At 36.1% G+C, this 20,833-nt stretch overlaps 1 protein-coding gene and 1 pseudogene across 1 annotated transcript in view; one reads left to right on the top strand and one right to left on the bottom strand.

Annotated features, from left to right (window-relative positions):
* CAPZA2 (capping actin protein of muscle Z-line subunit alpha 2) overlaps window positions 1–20,833 on the top strand; it is a 65,238-nt gene that overhangs the window by 7,003 nt on the left and 37,402 nt on the right. The window lies entirely within an intron of this gene.
* On the bottom strand, window positions 565–19,684 carry LOC118973384 (RAB11-binding protein RELCH pseudogene; annotated as a pseudogene).

The raw sequence follows: 20,833 nt of genomic DNA, 5'->3' as shown, positions 1-20,833 counted from the left end.
TTACCCAAAGAATACAAGTTCTCAGATTAAAAAAGACATATGCACCGCTATGTTTATCGCAGCACTATTTACAATAGCCAAGAAATGGAAGCAACCTAAGTGTCCATCTGTAGATAAATGGATAAAGAAGATGTGGTACATACACAATGGAATATTATTCAGCCATCAGAAGAAAACAAATCCTGCCATTTGCAACAACATGGATGGAGCTAGAGGGTATTATGCTCAGTGAAATAAGCCAGGTGGAGACAGACAAGTACCAAATGATTTCACTCATATGTGGAGTATAAGAAGAAAGGGAAAACTGAAGGAACAAAACAGCAGCAGAATCACAGAACCCAAGAATGGACTAACAGTTACCAAAGGGAAAGGAACTGGGGAGGATGGGTGGGTAGGGAGGGATAAGGGGGGAGAAAAAGAAAGGGGGCATTACGATTAGCATGTGTAATGTGGGGGAGGCACGGGGAGGGCTGTGCAACACAGAGAAGACAAGTAGTGATTCTACAGCATCTTACTACGCTGATGGACAGTGACTGTAATGGAGTATGTGGGGGGGACTTGGTGATGGGGGGAGTCTAGTAAACATAATGTTCCTCATGTAATTGTAGATTAATGATACCAAAAAAAAAAAAAGCAGTACAGGTACTGCACAGAGATTAAGGAGTATAGGATTGAGAAAAACTTTGGGTTAAAGAGAAAGGGATGAGAAACAAATTGTATTTTCTATATGCCAATATCTACATATTAATAAATCTTCATTATCAGAGTAACCTTTTGATCATCCCCATTTTACAGATGGGAAAACTGGTGCAGATGAGGCCAGCTATTAAAATGGAGGACTAAATATTACTGGTGGCCTCTAAGAGAGCAGTTTTATTAGAGTTTAGAGCAGGAAGTAGAGTGAGAGAAGCCAGATTACCAGGGACTAAAAAAGTGTGTATATGTTTTCCATCTTCTATAGTAGCCTTTCAGTCTTCTATGCATTATAAACTACTCATCTTTCAGTAGCCATATCCAAAGACTTTCTTCTTCTTCTTTTGTATGCTGGCTTATTTCTGCACCCTTAGCAGTTTGTACATGACCTTTGTTATAACATTTACCAATTGTAATAGGTTTACCTGTTTTTATTTCCTGTGTTCTTCAGGGGCAGGTCCTGTGTCTTACTCATTTTTGTAATTCCAGTTGAGAGGCTGGCATATATTAATTAGATCAGTGGTTTTCCACTCTAGTTGCATATTAGAATCGATAGGAGAGTTTATAAATAAACATGGATGTACAGGCTTCATACACCCGTGAGGCCTGGAGCCTCTCTACTTTTTTGTTAAAAAAAAAAAGCTTCCTTTCCAGATGAGTTGAATGAGCCACCAGGTTGGGTCACACTGTGGTCACTATAGTAGGTGCTCAATAAATATTGAATAAGGATAATAAGTGGAGACAGTACATGTAAATTATTCTTGGAAAAAATTTGGTAGTGGAGCAAAAGAAAAAATAGGTATTACTGCATTTTTTCCTACTACTGCATTTTAGGGATACTTTTTTTTAAGATAAAAAATTTAGGACTGTTTGTGGGCTAAGGGGAGTGATTCAGAGAAGAGAAAGAAAATTGAAATGTAAGATAAATAATACTTTTATATAACTTTTCTAGGTGATAATAACACCGCCTTTGGATTCATGAGATTTTTCATATTTTAAATAAATGGTGAAAACATTTAAAGAAAAGTTGAGTTCAGTAGATGACCTCAGATTAAGTGACATTAGGTATTACAATGACAGCTATAAAGGAAGAAATTCTTAAGGAAAATTTATGAAACATTACCACTCTTAAGTATACTCAAAATAAATTGGCATGTAATACATACAGTAGTGATCATTCATAAACCATTCAAATATGATAGAGTTCAAAAAGTTTTTCTATTATTTTACTTGTAACTCACATAAAGGCATAGGCAATTTTTAGAGAGTTATGGGAACAAATGTCAAATCTGGTACTTGAAGTGAAAAAATGCATAATAGCTCTTTTTAACTTTAGTACTGGTCTCTATGACAGTGACCTTTTTTGATCACGTTCCTTGGAAATCAGGTGAAATTTATGATTCCTTTCTTTAGAAGACCAAACACCTCAAATTTTGCATATACAGTTCCTTAAATGGTGGGTACAATATCTGGCCACCCATCAGAGTCACCTGGGAAGATTTTATGAAATACATATTTGTACATTTCAGTCCTCTGGAGATTTGTTCAGTAAGTCTGGAATGGAACATGGGAATCTGTGTTTTTCAAAAGCTTTCCAAGTGAATTTGACATCTATATTTAGGAAGTCTCTACCCTAATGTCTTCTGTCTTGCTCAAGGAGGAAATAACTATGTGGGATAATGTCCAACATATGGAAATTAGAAGTGTTGTTGGCAAGGTTTTCAGATAAAATACAGGGTGCCTGGTTAAATTTGAATTTAAGATAGATAACAAATCATTTTTAGTGTAAGCATTATGCATGCAGTGTACTTTTGGGCCCCTGTAGTGTGCAGGGCTATTTGCCTCTACATTTCATGATTCCAGATAGCTATTTTTTTGTAGTGTGTGTATCTTCTCCCATGAACATGCAGTGTCTGCATTTTATACTTTCATCTCCTTCCCCTTTTTTTCAGTTGCTCAAGGCTTTTAAGTTCTTTCAAGTTATTGTCAGCTTATCATATTTAAAGCTGCTTTGGTGAGGACTCCCATTTCCTGCTAAACAGTGTTTTCTTTAGACTGTCTTAAAAATCTCATAGAACTAAAGCTATACTTAGTGCTTGTAAAAAGTCTGCCAATTTACAATGTCCAGTGAAAGAATCAGAAAAGTCTGGAGAATTTGTAGGCATAAGCAGTTGAAGTAACATTAATTTTGCCAACAATTTCTATAAATTGCAGCAAGAATTGATTGGCAACCTATAGTATACTCTCCAACCCTGTTGTACCTTCATGTTCTAGCTGGTAATCATCAAGTTGAAGTGGCACTGCCAGATGGTCCCCTCTTCCAATAATAGACACATCCTAAAGCAGCAGGGGAGGCCAAGGGAATCTAGTCACTCTGCCTGTGGCATTTCACAGTAGGTTCTTAGCTTTGCTTGATAAAGGTATAGTCTGTAGCACTAATGCTAAAAGTGAGAGACAAAGACTACAAAGCAGAAAGCTACATGGGGTGTTTATGTGCATCCAGCCCTCCTTCCCTGTTTTTCTCTTTCCTTGAGAAGTTGTTCAGCCTTACTTGGCAGTGTAAACAAATTTAAGATTGTATATTTTCCAAATTGTATAGTCCAAGTAGGAAGGGAAAGATACTTGGTGTGTTATATTAATTATTCTTTATGAAGGGTCACCCAAAACCAAGAGCAACAATTCTGTACTCCATTAATACATGTATGGATCATCTATGTATGTTATAATGATACCAAGGATTTTTGATTACAGCTTCTTATACCAGATGTGCCTTATCTTCCATTTACATCTGTTTTAACACTGAGAAAGAACCAGGGAGTTAGGAACTTCTTTAGAAGAGTAAGGCACCACAGCTCCACAGGATTTTAGGCACAAGTAGTAATCTTTCTGGTTATGAGTAATCTCTTCCCATCACTATAGTAAATGTCTGGCTTCTACACATGTCGGTCCAACATGATGTGTAAACGCCACACACATCTGTACTGCTTTGTTCATCATTTGGCCTCTTGGTCAAATTGATAATTTGTGGAAAAGCTGATTTCTGTTTTTGTGGGCTCAGGATATAGGCAGGGAGGGCTCTGCACCATATGAGGGGCATCAGCTCCTTTCTTCCCTGTAGCACATGAGGAACATTTGTGGCAGGAAGCATCCCAGCATTAACAGAATGCTCTCTTCACTATCTGCACACTGAGGTGCCTCTGATCCTAAAGGACCATCTGCTGACATCTACAGAAAGAAACTAGTGCTTGTGGAAGGCAGGAGACAATTTCTTACGACATTTATCAAAATGAACTATAGCTTTACTCGATGGAGGTGGTGGCATAATTTCCTTTCTTTCCTAGGGAAGGGATTTGGGGAATTCTTTTTAAAAATGGTGGAATCAACTTTATCTGATAATGAAAAATGAATATCCTTGATTTTCCCTTGTCTGGATAATTCAACAGTGTACAACTGAATTCTGTTGATTTTGTTCAGGTATTTGTGGGGATTCTGATCCAAAGAAGGTTGAACAGAGTCAGAACTACCTGTATAGCACAGTATTCATTTTTTAGGAAGTCCATTTCACTTTTAAGATCTGATTTGCTCTATCAAAGACCATTTCTCACTATTTAACAAACTAATTTCATCTTCTAATATCTGAATTAGCAAAGAATTCCTTATTGGCCAAGTTTTAGAGAAGAGTGGAGGAAGATTGCCTAAAATTATGAAAGAGCCTCTAATTCTTCATCTACTCCATTGACCACATTCACAAGATTTTTCCAGTTACTTTATAACTCAGTAGAGTTGCAATAAATCTGGAGGTTTGGGAATATTTTATCTACATCATCCCATAATTCAAAATCCTGATCATTACTTTCATCTGAAAAGGTTATTGGCTTAAGCTTGTAGTTATTCTTAAATAAAAATTCATTAACTAATAAGAATTTTAGAGCTCTTTTTTCAAGAGGTTTGATTAGCTCCTGAATTTTATTACTTGATTTGTAAGTTTTTTTGTTCCTATAAAGTAACTTTGTTTTCTGCAGCCTCTGTCAGGTTGGCTCAGAGCCTTCCCTTTTTTAAATGTGGTAGGTTGAACTGTCAATCTTTCCCCTCCTCCTTTCAGATCCACTGGAGGATAGGAAACTAACAGTGGTGAACTATGTTTGAAATAAAAATAAAGATCTATGAATAATCTCTCATGCCCCTATAATATTTGGGCTATATATCAGCTTATTTACTTGCTTGAAATATATTTTAAATAACTGAGTGCCCTGCTTGCTAGTCCCCACATGCATATCTTAAATTTGAGCTTTCCAGATAAGTGACATCTTGTTTTATTTGCCTCCTTTTCACTCTGTTGGTGAGGGAGGGGTCTCTGCTGTGGGGTTTTGGAGCTGGCTGAACATATAATACCTGACACTGGGTAGAGGAGATGAACAACAGTTAACTAATCATATACACTCAAAAGCCCAGGAGAGAGGGACACAGCACACAATGCAGGGCCACACGGGGGTTGCACTGGTGAGCAGAATGAACAAGCAGAGGTCATGGGAGGTGAGCTTTGTAGTATCAAGAGGGGAGAGTTATTCCTGGTGCTTGCAGGAGGGTGTGATTGGCTTTTTGAATAATTCTGCAGGCTGACAGGGAACTGAAACCAGCCACTTAGGGATAAGCAGGAACAGTGCTTGTTCCCCATGATAAAGAGGGTCATCTGTCTAGAGGACCTTATCTGCAGGAGCAGAGTGAGGATGGGATCTTGCAGTTAGGCCATTCAAGGCCCTCCTGGTTTTCCCCAGATATCAAGGCATACATAATATTGGGCCTGATTTTTAGGGCTTGTACCACAGGTCTCAGTAGTACTCATCTTCCATCAAAAGAATTTGCTGATGATTGCTGTACTTCATAATAATACATCATGAGGTTTTTAAGAGCCTGATTTGAATGTTGAGTTTTCCTTTCTGTTGTGACCTTTTCTTCTGATTCGTAAAGTTTAAGATATTTTGCTGCAGTTGTACCACAGTGGATGGAAGATGGCCAGATTATGTATATGCAGTGATATGGAGGCATGAAAGGCAAGAGTTACTGTTTGAGATACTAAACAGAGTGGTGAGGCTCCAAGACTCTGTATATGTGGGATGAGAAAAAGAGTGGATAGGCTGTAGGAGCTGAAAAGTGGCAGAAAGAATAAAAAGGTCATAGCTATTACTTGAGTTCTTACTGCATGCCGAGCACTTTTCTGAGTATTATCTCATTTACTGCAAGTCAGGAAACAGTTTAATTTGCTTTTTGTCATATAGGTAGGCAGTGGAACTGTAGTCTGAGTCTGTAGTCTTATTTAAGAGTTTATGCTGTTAACAATTACATTTTACAGACTTAAGATAAAATTAAAAGCCTTCTGTCATGCTAAGGACTTTGGACTTTATCTTGTTGGCAGTGGGGAACCATCAGATGATTTTAAGCAGGGGAAAAAAAAACCAATTTGCATTGAAAAATGTCAGTCTAGTGGCAGGATGGAAAATGAATTTTGAATAAATGATGAGACTAGAGGCAGGACAGTATTGTAATAATCCAAGAACAAAGTGATTGGGCCTGAATGAAATGGATTCAAAGAAAAAGGGGTTGGATTTGAGCAAGAGACAGACACTCATTGATCATGTGACTCACTGGGAGCGAGGGGAAAATATGGAATGATTTCTAGATGGTGCCAATAATTTTACCAAGAACAGAAGAGAGTAGGTTTGGGTGAGACGACAGTCTGAGAGGTATTTTTGAGGCATTTTGATGGAGATTTCTAAGAAAATGTTATACTCAGAAAAATGGATCTTAATCTTGGAAGAGGTTGTTATAGGAGGTGTATAGATTTGAGAGCGTGGTTGTGCGTGGTGATACAGAAGCAGTGGAAGCAGATGAGATTACCTAGAGATTTTTGTTCGCAGTCTTCTGAATTATCACAGAAAGGTTATGCTGTACTGGGAAGCAGCTCTGTGAAAAGCCTTGGACTCTGAAGAATTGAAGTCATCTCAAGATTTCATTTGATCTCAATCTGGATGTGTTTTCTCTTTCATAAATGAAAGATAACAGCTCTCAAAGAGTAATTGTAGATAATATTTTATCTAACAGAGGCAGGGTTTTAAAGGGTTATGAAACAATATATTTCATCTCCCTTAATTTGCATATTAAAACAAGTTTATAGAAGTTAAAGTTTGGGTACGGATTATTTGTCTGAAGTTCTATTAAAAACTCAGATCTCCAGTGTACATCGCCACCACCATAGGAAAAAAAAGCTAGGAAACTAGCTTTTTGTCCTGTCTTGCTATTGCTGGTTTTTGAAGTGAGTAGAGTCGAGTAGAAAGGGAAGGGATAATTTCCAAGTGGGCAGAAAGGATGTCAATGTGTGGGAAGTAAATGCACTGTAAACAACACGGAAATGCATGGCCATAAGCCACCTTTGTTCCACTGTAGGGCACAAAGAAACTAACATGTAATGTGAAAGTGTCTTGTGTTCCAGCTATTTTTAAGATTACTGGAACTATATAAATGCAAGTAGTCTTATTACTACTATTACTACTGCTAATAATAATAGCTAATGTTATTACTTATTCACGCAAGTTCACATAGCTATTAGGTCCTGGAGATGAAAAGCCAACCCAATTGATCTGTATGCTATACTGCTTCTTTATTTTAGCGTATGGTTTTGTGGTGTTGAGTATAGGTTATTTGAAAATTAGCAGTCTACATACAAAACTGCATTAGTAGTAACTATTTAAAATGTTTATTTCATCAAAATACTACATTCCTTGATCATTCTAAATAAATCAGAGTTTATTCTAGTTTATAGATTTACTCAACACATAGTAGCTATCTTATAAGTGCAGACTATAGGGCAGAGGCCACCTGCCTTGGAAGGAGATTGAATGTTCATTCAATGAATATTTGAAAGCCTATTTGCCAGTCACCATTCTAAGCCCTCACATACAACAGTATGCAAGCAAAAATCTCATTCCCCTCAGGTTTGCTTTTTCTCTTCTTGCTGAATTTCTTTTTCTTCCAGACGAAATCAATGCTAGTCATTGAGGAATTTGGAAGCAGAGGGGATGGAAAGTTAGCCAGTTTTTTTTTTTTTTTAATTAAGTCCAGTAGGGGATTTAATACAATTTTCTAAAACAAATTTTAACATATTTGCCTGTAAGATGATAAATGTGACTATACATATTTACAGGAATTTTGTTTTGTATTAAGTGGCTCTGTCATCTGGGATTTTAATAAAGACTAATGAAGTCCCTTTTGCTTCAAATTTTGTGCGATACAGAGCTGAAGTGTAAGGATTTTTATTCATTTTACCCTGTATTGCTTACTTGGTCTACCCCCTTCTCTAGAACATCATACTTCAAGAATCCTTATCAGCTGAGTCTTCTCTACATACTGAAGTTATTTTATGAAAACTCTACATAGTTCAAAATGCTGAAATGTCATTGCTGTGGGGATTCTCAGGAAGGGGGCTTTTGGAGTGGTCATCTCTAGTTTTTTCATTGTAAGCACTGAGATTCCCTTATAAATTGCACAGTAATAAAGAAAATGGTGAGTAGAATAAAACATCTGATCAGAGTCTTCAGCTTAAACAAGAATGACCCAATATTTGTTAAAAGACAGATGCCCTAGATAATAGAGATTTATGCTAACATTATACTATCTGTAATTCAGAATGAAAGCATAAGTTCCTTAATTTTTGTTTCTTTAAATTTTTATCAATTTTTTTTCTGTTACTTTCCATTAAAACAAACGGTTGGATAAATATATTTTTGTGGATTTTCAGCAATAAACATTAAAAGGTTCTGTGATTCATTGTTAATTAGAAAATAAGTGAATAATAGTATTTCATTCCTTGTCATGGTAAATAAGTGTTAAAATTAATATTTATACATGAAGAATAAAAAATGAGATATGCAATCATATATATGATAATTTTTTTGTACTTTTTTCAGTTGAGATATAATTTACCTGCCATAAAATGCACAAGTCTTAAGTGTTCGTTCAGTTCAGTGAATTTTCACAATTACATATGCCCACGTAACCGCCATTCACTCAAAATAAAATGAAGAACATCATTCATCACCTCAGAAAGTTCCCTCATCCTTCTTTCTGATCAGTCCCCGTATGTCCTTTCTGAACCATACAACTTTTTATCACCATAGATTAGTTTTTCCTGGTTTTGGAAGTCATGTAAATGGAGTCACATATACATATTTTTTATGTGTGTATGGCATCTTTCCACTTTAAGCATATTTTGGAGATTTATTCATGGTGTTAACTTATATCAGTACTCCCATCTAATTATCTGTTTTCCTCTTGATGGATGCTTGGGGCTATTGTGAATAAGGCTGCTGTGAACATTCTCATGCATTCTATTTGTGGACATACACATTCATTTCTCTTATGTACAATACCTAGGGATGAAATTGCCGGATCAGGAGAACTTCTAAAGTAAATGATTTTATAAATGGTAGGTTATATAAAGACAAGTTTTTTGTCATTTGAAAACTTGTATTAAAGAATTACAGCCCTCCTCAAACACAATTTGTTGTAGATGTTTAATGAAAATGTGAAGTTAAATGTTTAGCCATAGACGAAACACCAGAAAGCACCCATTCACTTTGTTTGTATAAACTCTAAATTAGAACAGTTTAGTTTTGAGTTTCCAAAATCATAAGTTGGTTCAACTGTAAATAAGAATTGTAGCTAAGATCGTATCTTATTTAGAACTCAAGTAATAAAAAATCCTCTGTTTAACCCAAAATTGCTTAACTTGATTTTAAGGAGACAGTGGCTCATTGTGAAGTGCAACAGTGCCTAAATAACCATTTTTATTTTTAATAGAATTTATTTTTAATAGAATTCTATTTTTAATAGAATTTTTGTGTTTAATAAACATGAATTATTCATTACTTCCATAGATAAACATTGGAAGTCTTTAAACAAAGTAAGTCGTAAGAACTGGAATATTGATTTAATTTCACATTACTTATGTAATATTTTCTTAGTGTTAGCCAGGGCCTGTATAGTATTAGGATAGCATTTCTTCGTGCTGCATACTGTTAATACTGCATATTCAGAAGTTCTTTGAGGAAGTTAAATTCTTTTGATTACTACCTAAATGATGACTGCTAAATTCACTAGGCACTTATGAAGGATTTTTGGAAATTCTTAAATGTATGATGTGTTTTTCATATCTGTCTGAAGTAAAGAAGTGATTAACATTTTCAAAATAGTGCTGAGTATGTGGCACTTCTTCCTTTTTCTTTCTTTATTATTTCCCAGTGGGGAAAAGAGGTACATTTTTACAAATAGGATGTTTTCATTTATTCATATGACAATATAATAAAAAAATAGATCTCTATCTCACTGTATCTCCGAGGGGTTCCCAGCCCAGGGCAAATAAAGTAGTGAAACCGGTAAAGCCGAAATTAGTCGAGGGAAAAGATCAAGTGGGAGGAACCAGTTTATTTGCTCACAGGAAGCCTGGCTCCCTTGGCTGCTTTGGCCGCCACTCTCTCTGACCCGCCTCTCCCTGTCCTGTAGCGCGCTCTCCTCCTCCCCGCCCCTTCCGCCGCTGCCCCAGCGACTGACAGGCACCAGACCAGTTACACAGCGGAGGGGAGGAGAGAACAGCTCCTCCACCCCTTGTAAACACCTATTGATACGGAAATAGACTAAGGCCAGGCGTGAGGTTCTGGAAATATTGCAGTTTTACCCACACCCACATAATACGTTAAAACCCCAAATGGACTGAAGACCTAAATGCAAAGAGCAAAACTTTTTAAAGTTAAAAAAAATGTAGGAGAAAATCCCCACAACCTCAGAGTGGAGGAGTTTTTTTTCCCACTCTCTAAATATTTCACTGTGTTCAGTGCTTTCTCTTACTTTACTACACCATAATTATCAAAATCAAGATATTAAACAGTGATACAATACTATAATCTACAGACTGTTTAGATTTCAGCAATCGCTGGTCTAGGATCATATTGAACATTGTTGTAATAGTCTCTTTGGTCTTTAATCTGGAGCAGTTACTCAACATCGTTTGTCTTTCATGGCCTTAACACTCTTGATAAGAGTACAAATTTTGGAGACTGTCCCTCAATTTCTTTGTTTGACATTTCCTTGTGATTAGATTCAGTCTATGAAATTTTGGCAGGAGCATCACTGGAGTGATACTGTGTTCTTGGTGTATACTGTTAGGAGGCCCATGATGTCAGTTTTTTCTGTTACTTATGGCAATCTTGATCATTTGGTTAAGGTGGTGAGTGGCAGTTTTCCTCAAAATAAAATGACTTGTTTGTCCCTGTGTAGTCAAGAATCATGTGGAATGATATTTTCAGATCATGTGAATATGCTGCTGTTTTATCATTGTTATCCACTAATTTTAACGTTCATTGATGATTTTTTACCTGCAACAATTACTGTGCTGGTCACCCTAGGTGATTTTCTAACTCAGTCATTCCTTTGACATTTCTTAGTTGAAATTCTACTATAATGCAGAACTTTCCCTTTCTCCCCAATTTGTTAATTTCTTTATGTCAGTATAGACACTTGGATTCTTATTTTATTCTATAGATTACTATCCATTCCTATCATTATTTGCTTTCTTGTTCAAATTGTGAAGTGCTTTTTTCATTTCAATGTAAAAAAAGAAAACAGTGAATAATACTTTGATGTCATCTTAGACCTTTGATGGGCAGAAATTATTTTTCCTCAGGCTAATGTGTACTAACATTTTGGATGTTGTTTTGAATGTACTATGTTATCCTCTATATAAGCAACTTTACAGTCACTTGTGGTATCTCTGCTGTTTTATAAAAAGCACAAAGAATATACTTTTCATTTTTTGTATTTTATATAAAATAATATTTGGATGAAAGAGAAAGGAAAAATACAGCTTTTAGCTCAGGTTAGTACATTAAGCTCAACATTAATAGGTTAACTTTTGGTGCAGTTATTATGAGTTATGCATGTCAACTGCTAGTGAAGAACATAACAGTTAATCTCCCATCTAGCCACACCTTCCCAACAAAACCGGCTCCTCCCCCTCAATCTAGAATTGCAGTTTAGAAATACAGTAAAAGTAGTAACTCTTTACTGAATCTGATTCCAGTTTAGGACTTGAGTTTGAATAATATGTGGAGGAAGATAGTGGCTAATGCAGAAGATGTAGCAGTGGGCCTAGGAATGTATCTAATAATTCACTGGACTCTTCAGAAAAGCTGTTAATGTTCCCAGGGAACAACATATGGTAGAGGAACTTTGAAAAAATGTTTTCAGTTATTTTCAGAAATTCATTCTTCTCTTGGGATCTCTTGTCAGATTGTATCACCATTTTTCTTTGTTGGATTTGGAAGTGGGCTAGAATAAATAATATCTTAATGAAAAAAAAGTCAGCTAGGAAGGATGGATGTAAGGGACTGTTGTCTCTATAGCAGTGTTTAATACCCTGATGATTGAACAGTTTCTTAGGAAAACAAGTCTTATCGTAGCAGACATACTTTTCTTTAGCACCTGAGAAATTCAAAATTCATTCTTTTTAGCTGTTGAAATTCACAAAGACCAGATTAAAATACTTTGTGCATAGCTAGTATGATCCAAGCAGTTTTGGGTTCTTAGCCAAACAGCTCCTATGACCTTAATGGTACTTCTTTTGACCCACCATTCACTTTGGATATTGTGAGCAGTCTATTAATTCTTTTTGGTTACTATATACATTTAGAGCAATAGCAAGGGCAGAGAAGTCTAACTAGTTGTATCACTAAATACGTTTTATAAATATATACATATACACACACACACACACACCCGCATATCTGCTTGCTTTCAGTACCTTAATTTCGCCAGTTTTATAGGATTGTATAAGTATTTAGGAGTGTTAAAAACAATTACTTCAATTCTGAGTTTTCAGAAGATATATTTGATAAATTAATATCTGCTTGCTTTCAGTACCTTAATTTCGCCAGTTTTATAGGATTGTATAAGTATTTAGGAGTGTTAAAAACAATTACTTCAATTCTGAGTTTTCAGAAGATATATTTGATAAGTTAATCAGTAGGTTACCACAATTTTTATGTGTTGCTTGTGATAATGATCAAGACTTGGCTTCAGATGCTTTCTAACAACTCCTTACCTCAATAGGAGGCAAAGGAGAAGAGAATGAAGGGAATTGAGACATTTACATAATCATAATAGATTGCAATAGATGTTTAGCATGTACTGTCTTCCATACCCTGCTCTACCCTTGTCTGTTAAAAATGCTTTTTTATCATTTGTCTTATGATTTTAATACTTGTAAATATTTTAGAAGAAAATAATTTTGAAAACAAAGTTTTTTTTTAAATTAACATACAGTAACAGTACCCCCTTCTTTTTTTTTGGTGACTTACAACACATATACAGATTCATGCAACTGTTTTGGGTTGAGTTGTTCTCCTTAGGTTCTTGTCCCTGCCAAAACAAAGAATGGAAAGGTAGAGAGACAAATAGCAAAGCAGAGTGGCAAGTTATATTTGAATACATTCCAAGGGAGGAGTGGGCCAAAATTGCCAAACTGTTTTCCATAATGGTTTCACCATTTGCATTTCCACAGCACTATATTAGAGTTCTAGTTATTCTGTATCTTCACCAGCACTTGGTATTATCAGTCTTTTTTATTTTAGGATGTTAGTAGTTCATGATTTCAGTATTCATTTCTCTAATGATACTGCATGTCCTTTTGTGCATTTATCTGTCTTTCGTATATCCTCTTTTAGATAAGTGAACCATCTGTTGGGGTCTTTTGCTTATTGTTTCCTTACTGTTGAGTTTTGAAGGTACATATTATGGATACAAGTCCTTTGTCAAATAAGTGATTTGCTAATATTTTCTCCAGGTTGTAGCTTCTCTTTTCATGAGCAAAAGTTTTTAATTTTGATGAAGTCAGTTTATAAATTTCTTTTTAAATACATGGTTTTAGTGCAATGTCTAACAATTTGCCTAACCCCAAATCATGAAAATTTTGTTTTCCTTTTAATTAAAAAAAAATTTATTGTAGTATCATTGATATACAATCTTATGACCATGGTAAATACACAACTCAGTGATTTATTTTTCACCTATATTATCAATTCCTTAGCCCCTCGAGTGCAGTCACTGTCTATCATTGCAGTAAGATGTTATAGAGTCATTAATGGTATTCTCAATGCTGTACTACTGTCCCCTTGACCTACCTTTATTGTGATTGTGAATTATAGTGCCCCTTATTCCCCTCCCCTACCCCTTCTGTTTGGTAACCACTAGTCCCTTATTGGTGTCTATAAGTCCACTGCTATTCTGTTCCTCTGTTTGGCTTTGTTTTTATACTCTACAAATGAGTGAAATCATTTGGTATTTGTTGTTCTCCACCTGGGTTATTTCACTGAGCATAATACCCTCTAGATCCATCCATGTTGTTGCAAATGGGAGGATTTCTTTTCTTTTTATGGCTGAATAATATTCCATTGTGTGTATGTACCACATCTTTATGCATTCATCTGTTGATGGACACTTAGGTTGCTTCCATATCTTGGTTGTTGTAAATAGTGCTGCAGTAAACACAGGGGTGCATATGTCATTTCAAATCAGGGATCTTGATTTCTTTGGGTAAATTCCTAGAAATGGAATTACTGGGAAAAATGTTATTTCTATTTTTAGTGTTCTGAGGAACCTCCGTTTTGCTTTCCACTATGGTTGAACCAATTTACGTTTCCACCAACAGTGTAAGAGGGTTCCACTTTCTCCACATCCTGACCATCATTTGTTGTTTCTTGTCTTTTGAATGTTGACCATCCTAACTGGTGTGAGGTGTATCTCATTGTGGTTTTAATTTGCCTTTCTCTGATGATTGTTGACGTGGAGTATCTTTTCATGTGCCTGTTGGCCATCTGAATTTCTTCTTTGGAGAAGTGTCTGTTCTAGATGGAAATGTTCCTAAGGCTTTTTTAATTGGGTTATTTGGTTTTGGGTGTTGAGGCATAAGAGTTCTTTATGTATTTTGGATGTTAACCCCTTAATGGATAAATCATTTACAAATATATTCTCCCATACTGTAGGATACCTTTTTGTTGTACTGATAGTGTCTTTTGCTGTACAGAAGCTTTTTAATTTGATGTAGTCCCATTTATTCATTTTTTGCTTTTGTTTCCCTTGCCTGAGGAGATGTCTTCAGGGAAAACATTGCTCATGTTTATATTCAAGAGATTTTTGCCTGTTTTCTTCTAAGAGTTTTATGGTTTCATGACTTACATTCAGGTCTTTGATCGAGTTAGACAGTAATCCAGTTTCATTCTCTTACATGTAGCTGTCCAGTTTTGCCAACACCAGTTGTTGAAGAGGCTGTCATTTCTCCATTGTATATCCATGGCTCCTTTCTAGTATATTAATTGGCCATATATATGTGTGTGGGTTTATATCTGGGCTCACTATTCAGTTCCATTGATCTATGGGTCTATTCTTGTGCTAGTGCCAAATTGTCTTGATTACTGTGGCTTTGTAGTAGAGCTTGACGTTGGTGAGAAAAATCCCCCCAGCTTTATTTTTCCTTCTCAGGATTGCTGTGGATATTCGGGGTCTTTTGTGGTTCCATATGAATTTTAGAACTATTTGTTCTAGTTCCTTGAAGGATGCTGTCAGTATTTTGATAGGGATTACATTGAATTTGTAGATTGCTTTAGGCAGGATGGCCATTTTGACAATACTGATTCTTCTGATGCATGAGTGTGGGGTGTATTTCCATTTATTGGTGTCATCCTTAATTTCTCTCATGACTGTCTTGTAGTTTTCAGATAGTTTTCAGAGTAGGTCTTTCACCTCCTTGGTTAGGTTTATTACTAGGTATTTTATTCTCTTTGATACAATTGTAAATGGAGTTGTTTTCCTGATTTCTCTTTCTGCTAGTTCATTGTTACTATATAGGAATGCAACAGATTTCTGTGTATTAGTTTTGTATCTTGCAAACTTTGCTGAATTCAGTTACAAGTTCTAATAGTTTCTTGGTGGAGTCTTTAGGGTTTTCTATGTATAATTATCATGTCATCTGCATACAGTGACAGTTTAACTTCTTCCTTACCAATCTGGATGCTTTTTATCTCTTTCTGTTGTCTGATTGCCGTGGCTAGGACCTCCAGTACTATGTTGAATAAAAGTGGTGAGAGTGCGCATCCTTGTCTTGTTCCCAACCTTAGAAGAAAAACTTTAAGCTTTTTGCTATTAAGTATGATGTTGGCTGTGGGTTTGTCATATATGGCCTTTATTATGTTCAGGTATGTACCCTTTATACCCATTTTGTTAAAGAGTTTTTATCATGAATGGATGTTGAATTTTGTCAAATGCTTTTTCAGCGTCTCTTCAGATTATCATGTAATTTTTCTTCTTTTTGTTGACATACCATCCTTGCATCCCCGAATAAGTCCCACTTGGTCATGATGGATGATCCTTTTGATGTATTTTTTAATTTGGTTTGCAGATATTTTGTTGAGGATTTTTGCATCCATGTTCACCAGAGATATTGGTCTATAATTTTCTTTTTTTTGTGGTGTCTTTGGTTCTGGTATTAGAGTGATGCTGGCCTCATAGAATGAGTTTCCCTCCTCTTGTACTTTTTTGGAATACTTTACTAATTCAATTTTGTTGCTGGTCATTGTTCAGATTTTCTGTTTCTTCCTGGATCAGTCTTGGAAGGTTGTGTTTTTCTAGAAAGTTGTCCATTTCTTCTGGGTTGTCCAATTTATTGGCATATAACTTTTCATAGTATTCTCTAATAATTCTTTGTATCTCTGGTATCTCTATTTCTGTTGTGATTACTCCTTTTTTTGTTTATTTGTGTACACTCTTTTTTTCTTGATAAGTCTGGCTAGGGGTTTATCTCTTTTGTTTATTTTCTCAAAGAACCAGCTCCTGGTTTTATTGATTCTATTGTTTTATTCTCAAATTTTATTTATTTCTGCTCTGTTCTTTATTTTTTCTGTCATTCTACTGACTTTAGGCTTCATTTGTTCTTCTTTTTCTAGTTTCTTTAATTGTGAGTTTACACTGTTTATTTGGGATTGTTCTTGTTTCTTCAGGTAAGCCTGTATTGCTGTGTTCTTTCCTGTTAGAACTGCCTTCACTGCATCCCACATGTTCTGGGCTGTTGAGTTGTTGTTTTCATTGTCTCCGTATATTGCTTGGTCTCTTTTAATTTGGTCATTGATCCGTTGATTATTTAGAAGCATGTTGTTTAGCCTCCATGTGTTTGTAGGCTTGTTTTCTTTGTGCAATTTATATCCAGTTTCAAACCATTGTGGTCTAAGAAGCTGCTTGATACAATTCCAATCTTTTAAAATTTATTGAGTCTCTTTTTGTGGCCTGGTATGTGATCTATTCTGGAAAACATTGTACTTATCTACACTTGGGAAGAATGTGTATCCTGCTGCTTTTGGGTGGATGTTCTGTAGATGTCTGTTAGATCCATCTGTTCTAATGTGTTGTTCAGTTCTTCTGTTTCCTTACCTGTTTTCTGTCTGGTTGGTCTATTGGTGTGAGTGGTATGTTAAAGTCTCATAAAATGAATGTATTGCAGTCCATATCCCCCTTTAACTGTTAGTCTTTGTTTTATATATTTGGGTGCTCCTATGTTGGGTGCATAGATATTTATAATGGTTATATCCTCTTGTTGGACTGACTCCTTTATCATTATGTAATGTCCTTCTTTGTTTCTTGTTACTTTCTTTGTTTTGAATCAGTTTTTGTTTGATATATATACTGTTACTCCTGCTTTTCTCTATTTTTGCATGAACTGTCTTTTTCCATCCCTTCATTTTTAGTCTGTGCATGTCCTTTGGTCTGAGATGAGTCTCTTTTAGGCAGCATATAGATGGGTCTTGTTTTTTTATCCATTCTGCCACTCTTTGTCTTTTGATTGGTGCATTCAGTACATTTACATTTAAGGTGATTATTGATATATATCTATTTACTGCCATTGTAGGCTTTAGATTTGTGGTTACCAAAGGCTCAAGGATATCTTCCTTACTATCTAACTGTCTATCTTAAATTGCTGATTACTCCTTTTCAAACACAATCTAAAAGTACTTTTTTTTTCCCCTTCATCTTCTTCCTCTTCCACACTTTGTATATTAGGTGTCTTATTCTGCACTTGTGTATCCCTTGACTGATTTTCTGAGTAGTTGATTTAAGTTTGTACTTGCTTGGTAATTATTTGGTCTACTACCTTTAGTTTGGGTTTATTTTCTGTGGTGACAGCTATTTAGCCATAGGAACATTTCCATCTAGAGCAGTCTCTTTAACATATCCTGTAGGGCTGGCTTAGTGGTGGTGAATTCCTTCAACTCTGAGTTAGATGATAATCTTTCTGGGTAGAGTATTGGTTGGAGGCCCTTCTGTTTCATTACATTAAATTTATCAGGCCACTCCCTTCTGGCCTTTAAAGTTTCTGTTGAGAAGTCTGTTGATAGGCTAATGGGGTTTCCTTTATAAGTAATATTTTTTCTCTCTGGCTGTTTTCACTATTCTCTCCTCGTCCCTGATCTTTGCCATTTTAATTATTATATGTCTTGGTGTTGTTTTCCTAGGGTTCGTTTTGTTTGGTGCTCTTTGAGCTTCCATGACCTGAGTGTCTTTTCCTGCCTTTTGGGGAGCTTTTCAACAATTACTTCCTCAGAGAGACTTTCTATCCCTTTGTCTCTCTCTTCTTCTTCTGGTACCCCTATTTTGTGAATATTGTTTCATTTGGATTAGTCACACAGCTCTCTTATTATTGTTCATTCTTCGAGATCCTTTTTTCTCTGTTTTTGGCTTCATTGTTTTCTTGCTCCCAAATTTCCAGTCTATTTACAACTTCTTCATCTTGTGAAAGCCTGCTAGTAAATCCTTCCGTTGTATTTTTCATTTCAGATACTGTGTCTTCAGCTCTGAGTGACTTTTTTAGAGGTTGTCTATTTTCTGTTGAGGTCCTCCCAGAGATCTTGAATATTTTTCTGTAGATCCATGAGCTTGTTTATAACTTACTTTGAAGTCTTTATCAAGAAGATTGGTGGTTTCAGTTTCACTCACCCCTCTTTCTTATTTTGTCTTGTAGTTTTGTTTGGACCAAGTTGCTCTGCCTTTTCATTTTTTTTAGTGTTTCCTTTGGAATGATAGCTTTATGGAGGAGATGCCATCTAGTGCCCAGAAGCTCAATTTCTTGTGCAGGAGCCCCAGCAATTGGCATGCAGTGGGCAGGGCTCCTTTCTCTCTGGCTTGTGATCTGATATCAGGTGGGCTATGTGAGCTGCAACGCCTGCCTCCACTGTTGGGTCAAGTGGGCTGCATGGGCAGGAAGAAGCTTCTAGTGCTGCACTACTGGAGCTGCTGTGAGTATACTGCCCTCCCCATCCCTCCCACAGCAATGGTGGGGGCCATAGGTGAGCAGACCAGAGCCTGCCAGGAGGAAGGAGCTCACAGGGCTGGCTCCCAGAGGCAATTTCCTGGTTGTTCCTGAGCAGAGAAACTGTGTAACCCTTGCTCCTCTGGCACCCCTCTCGCTGCTGGGAAGTCTTTCAAACAGCCCACTTTGCTTTTGTCTCGGGGGCCAGTAGAGCATATCTATTCTCCACAATCAACTGGAATCTCAGCCTCTTGGAATGTTTTGCCTGTCTTTGTTGTCCAGCCCCCACTAATCACGAAAGCACCATGTAATGTTAGTTCATGTTCCTGGATCATATCTCCTGGGCCAGTTGTTAAGTGGTCCTGAGGGGCTCCTATGCCCTTCCTGCTCTGTTCCTCTTCCTCCTGCCTGTGGGCTGGGGTGTGGGGAGAGCTTTAGTTCTGCCAGAGGCATTGTCGCTTTACCCTTTTCTGTGAGGTATTCTCTTCTTCCCCAGATATAGGTACTCAGTTCTACAGCTTTCAGGTCATCTTCAGGTATAGTTGTATTTGCTGTATTTTTGTGTTCTGTGTGATTTTGGAAGGACGAATTCATTGCCTTTTTGCACCACCATCTTTTTCCCAGAATCTAATTTTTTTTTTTTAAGATTTATGTTTTACTTTCAGAGCTATGATCCATTTTGACATAATACAAAATTGTGAAGTTCATTCAGATTGAGGTTCATTTTTGTTGCTCATGACTATTTGAATATTATTAGTTGAAAAGAAAAAACATCCTTTCTCCATTGAATTGCCTTTTGCACTTTTGTCAAAAATTATTTGGCCATATATATGGGTATGCTTTTGGAGTCTTCTGTTCCATTGTCTCTCTATCCCTTTACCAATACCACATTGTCTTAATGAGTGTAGCTTTATATTAAGTCTTGAATTCAGGTAGTGTGAATTCTTTTCTTCTTTTTTCCAAAATTTTTCTGACTATTCTAGTTCATTTGCCTTTACTTCTTCATGTTTATCATTAAGGGAGTGAAATAATGTATTTCATTCTCTAATTTCCTACTAAAATCACTTTTGCAATACTATGGTGTGTGTTCATATGTGTGTGTGTGTGTGTTATTTTGGGCATCAGTGATTTTTTAATTTTGCGTATATTTTGGAAGGAGGAGGTATTAAAACAACATGGTCAAAATCTTCATTCTTTGCATTCTTCAAGTACTGAGAACTAATAATATAGAAAGCATATCAATGTTAGAATCAGCTTGTTGATGTATACCAAAAAAGTCCTGCTTGAATTTTGATTGGGCCTCTATTGACTCTAGAATAGTTTGGGAAAAATTGTTATTTTCAGAGTATTTTGTCTTCCAGTCCATGAGCTTAATATAGCTTTCCACTTATTTAGCTCTCCTTCGATTCTTTCATCACTAGTTTGTGTAGTCTTCAACATTCTAACCCTGTGCATATTTTAAGAGTTATACCTAAGTGTTTTGTGCTTCTATGGGTTTTACTTTTGGATTCCTTGATTTTTCATTGTAAACAATCATGTTGTCTGCAAGTAGAAAGTTTAATTTATGAAATGCCTTTCATTTATTTTTCTTACTGCATTAAGGCCACTGTATGTGGTTGAACAGGAGTGGTGAGAACAGATATTTGTCTTGTTCATGATTTTAGGGGGAAAGCACTAAGATTTTACCACTAAGAATGATGTTAGTTTGTAAGCTTTTTTGTAGGTACTTTTTTCAGATTCAGG

Source organism: Manis javanica, chromosome 6 (genome assembly GCF_040802235.1).
Source record: "Manis javanica isolate MJ-LG chromosome 6, MJ_LKY, whole genome shotgun sequence".
In the NCBI taxonomy this organism is placed as follows: Eukaryota; Metazoa; Chordata; class Mammalia; order Pholidota; family Manidae; genus Manis; species Manis javanica.
The sequence above is the reverse complement of the archived record's forward strand: the minus strand, read 5'-3'. Positions and strand labels throughout refer to the sequence as shown.